The 4,260-nt window shown below is 50.9% G+C and overlaps 1 long non-coding RNA gene across 1 annotated transcript in view; it reads left to right on the top strand.

The window, feature by feature from the left end:
* LOC106809090 overlaps nt 1-1,587 on the top strand; it is a 33,870-nt gene extending 32,283 nt beyond the window's left edge. Inside the window, exon 3 of the long non-coding RNA XR_001393847.1 lies at nt 1,488-1,587. This is a non-coding gene — a long non-coding RNA (uncharacterized LOC106809090). The remainder of the gene's footprint in view (nt 1-1,487) is intronic.
* Nucleotides 1,588-4,260: the final 2,673 nt, after the last annotated feature.

The following is a 4,260-nucleotide window of genomic DNA, read 5'->3' as shown; positions in this document are numbered from 1 at the left end:
CGTGCCTTTGTGTTGTTGTTGGAGAGAAGATCTGCAAATGTGGTGTCATAGTAGTATACAACCTGCCGAATGTGGTGTTATTACACCTGACAATGTGGTGTCACACACCTGACACATGTGTCCGTCCAACAAAAACTCCTGCCCTCAAAAAAAGGGATGTCCGCAGCAAAATTGAGGGAGGTCGCAGTCTGAGTTCAAAATTTTTAATATTGTAAAATAAAAAATTAGGTAATACGCGAGCAGTGCTCTGGAACAAACTAGTCAAGATATAGCAGCAGAATTTTTCAGGGAGTCACACGGACTCCTGCATATGTCAACAATCAGGAAGTCCGACAGTCAACTCAAAAGTATTTGTACTTTTGGACTCCTTGTGGTGTCCACACACTGGCAATGTTTGTGTCACACGTATAATCTGGTTTGATGGTTCATCAGAACAGGTCTGTTCACTACATTCTCAATCAGAACAGGTGCTGTCACCTACCAGCTCATCAGGAAAATGTGTCACCTACCACCTCATCAGACAGGTCATGTCACCTACCACCTCATCAGACAGGTCATGTCACCTACCACTCATTTCAGACAGTTGTGTCACCTTACCACCTCATCAGCCATGTGTCGTCAGCCTACCACCTCATCAGCAGGTGTGTCACTACCACCTCATGCAGAAGGTGTGTCAACCTACCACTTCATCCAGCAGGTCATGTCACCCTAACCACCTGCTCAGACAGGTGTGTCACTACCACCTCATCAGAGCAGGTTCATGTCTATACCAATGACTCGTGACTACAAACTCTTAGGTACCTAGTTTGCAGTGGTCTAGCAAAGTCACTAATTTCAACGACGTTCATACTCACAATTGCCAAACAAGCAGCGGTGTTCTGTGAAGGACAACAGATCAGCGGTTTTATTATCGAAAGCTGTGTTTCTGGCACTAATTAGGCGCAGGATTTACATTTAACTAGATTTTTTGTTGTCAAACACAAAGGGAGGGGCAACAGGCACCCGTCGTGTCATCATCAGAGACAGAGCACACGAGCTGGGCGGCGTCACACTCGTCTCACCACAGGTGACGCGTGCAGCATCACGTTACATGTGTGACAGACGAACAGAGACAGCAAGGCGTGGACACCACACGTGGTCGGTGTGACGTCACCGGGCAGGCATCGATGTGCCATCACCGACAGACGGCCAGTTAGACGTCACAGTGATTGTGTCACATTCAGATGGTAGCAGGTGCAGGCGTTTGGATGGGGCGAGCGTCTGTGCAATCGATTGAGGGGGGACCGGGAAGGTTGAGGGTAGGGGGACCGGAAGGTTTGAGGGGTGGGTGGACCGGGAGGGTGAGGGTAGGGGGACCGGAAGGGTTGAGGGGTAGGGGGACCCGGAGGGTGAGGGAGGAGACAGGAGGGTGAGGGGTGGGAGACGGAGTGCGTGTGTGTGACGCTACGTTGACGTGTTCTCATCACGGGCGCGCCGTTTCGTTTCAGTAGAGGGCGAGCTCTCAGCCGGAGAGGAGGGACAGGAGGAGGAGCCTCTCTCACCGCTGGAGAACCTTCGCAAATACTCGAGCAGCGACAATGTCTTCGACAGGTAAGTGCCCCTTCTCTTTACATCTCATCTCACCTGGGAATCGGAGAAGGAGGAGCTGTGTAGATCTCCCCCTGAAGAAGGGGCGGAGGAAAGTCTTGAGGGTGAGCGGGAAACGTAAGGGCAGAAACAACCAGTGTTTTTCGTACGCGTGTCGGGGAATAGAAGATGTGATCTCGAAGCTGAGAATTGGGAACACAGGTCGTGTAATCTTCGAGGGGAGGGGAGGTGGCAGGGAGGCGGCAGGGAGAGTGAACTAGGTGGACAGCTAAAGGTGACGGTGCCATCCACAGTCCACACAGTGCTGTTACTATAGTGTGCTGGCGCGGCGGTAGATCAGACGAACGCGACGCGTACTTCGAGCGACAAATCTCGCAGAAAGGCGATGAGAATCATGAATCACAGAGTCATGCGATTGGAACCAGGCGTGAGATTACGAGCAGACAGTCGGACGGGTGAGAAATGGGAGCGCCGAATGTCAGCACTGTTTAATGGTGTCGTCTCTTCCGGTCCCCCCTCATCGATGTGCACACGCTCGCCCCATCCACGCCCTGACCTGCCTACCATCTGATGGCACACATCACTGTGACGTCACACTGGCCGTCTGTCGTGTGATGGCACATCGATTGCCTGCCCGGTGACGTCACACCGACCACGTGTGGTGTCACGCATTGCTGTACATCTTGTTACGTCACATGTCACACATGTAACGTGATGCTGCACGCGTCACCTGTGGTGAGACGAGTGTGACGCCGCGCCAGCTCCTGCCTCTGTCTCCTGATGATGACACGACGGGTGCCTGTTGCGCTGTCCCTTTGTGTTGACAACAAGAAATCTAGTTAAATGTAAACCCTGCGCCAATTAGTGGCCAGGAAAGCAAGCTTTCATATAAACTGCTGATCTGTTGTCCTTCTACGAACACACCTGCATGTTGGCAATTGTGAGTATGAACTCGTTGAACATTAGTGACTTTGCAGACGCACTGCAACTAGGTACCTAAGAGTTGTAGTCACGAGTCATTGGTAGTAAGTGACATGACCTGTCTGATGAGGTGGTAGGTGACATGACCTGTCTGATGAGGTGGTAGGTGACATGACCTGTCTGATGAGGTGGTAGGTGACATGACCTGGCTGATGAGGTGGTAGGTGACACACCTGTCTGATGAGGTGGTAGGTGACATACCTGTCTGATGAGGTGCTAGGTGACACACCTGTCTGATGAGGTGGTAGGTGACACACTTGGCTGATGAGGTGGTAGGTGACATGACCTGTCTGATGAGGTGGTAGGTGACATGACCTGTCTGATGAGGTGGTAGGTGACACACCTGGCTGATGAGGTGGTAGATGACACACCTGGCTGATGAGGTGGTAGGTGACACACCTGTCTGATGAGGTGGTAGGTGACACACCTGTCTGATGAGGTGGTAGGTGACACACCTGTCTGATGAGGTGGTAGGTGACACACCTAGCTGATGACCATTTAACCAGATTATACGTGTGATACAACATTGCCAGGTGTGTGACACCACATCATGGTGCGAAATTAACGGGAGTCCGGAGTCAAATACTCCTTGATTTACTGTCTGACTCTCTGATTTGACATATGCAGGATCTGCATCTGCTATACTGACTAGTTCGTTCCAGAGCACGGCCTCGCGGTATTACCATATTTTTTATTTTACAATATCTAAAATTTTGAACCTCAGACTGCGGTCTCTCTCATTTTGCCGCGGACTCTCTCTTTTTGAGAGGGCAGAGTGTTGGATGGACACATTGTCAGGTGTGTGACACCACATTGTCAGGTGTATAACACCACATTGGCAGGTGTATGACACCATATTGTCAGGTGTGTGAATCAACATTGTCAGCTGTGTGACACCACGTTGCCATGGGTGTGACACCACATTGCCAGGTGTGTGAACCAACGGTGTCGTATGTGTGTCTGGTGTATGACACCACATTGTCCCGTTGGTGAATCAACATTGTCAGGTGTGTGAACCAAGGCTGTCGTGTGTGAACCAAGGATGTGATGTGTGTGACACCACATTGTCATGTGTGTGACACCACATTATCGGGTGTATGAATCAACATTATCAGGTGTGTGACAGCACATTGTCATGTGCATTAATCGACGTTGACATGTGTGTGACGCTACGTTGCCATGTGTGTGGTGTTACGTTGACGTGTGTGACGCTACGTTGACGTGTGTGAAGCTACGTTGACACGTGTGTGTGACGCTACGTTGACGTGTGTGTGACGCTACGTTGACGTGTGTGACGCTACGTTGACGTGTGTGAAGCTACGTTGACACGTGTGTGTGACGCTACGTTGACGTGTGTGTGACGCTACGTTGATGTGTGTGACGCTACGTTGACGTGTGTGTGACGCTACGTTGACGTGTGTGACGCTACGTTGACGTGTGTGAAGCTACGTTGACACGTGTGTGTGACGCTACTTTGACGTGTGTGACGCTACCTTGACGTGTGTGAAGCTACGTTGACACGTGTGTGTGACGCTACGTTGACGTGTGTGAAGCTACGTTGACACGTGTGTGTGTGACGCTACGTTGACGTGTGTGACACTACCTTGACGTGTGTGAAGCTACGTTGACACGTGTGTGTGACGCTACGTTGACGTGTGTGAAGCTACGTTGACACGTGTGTGTGTGACGCTA

The sequence above is a fragment of the Priapulus caudatus genome, unplaced genomic scaffold (assembly GCF_000485595.1).
Source record: "Priapulus caudatus unplaced genomic scaffold, Priapulus_caudatus-5.0.1 Scaffold326, whole genome shotgun sequence".
NCBI classification, from domain to species: Eukaryota; Metazoa; Priapulida; class Priapulimorpha; order Priapulimorphida; family Priapulidae; genus Priapulus; species Priapulus caudatus.
Note: the sequence above shows the minus strand (reverse complement) of the source record. Positions and strands in the feature narration are given on the sequence as shown.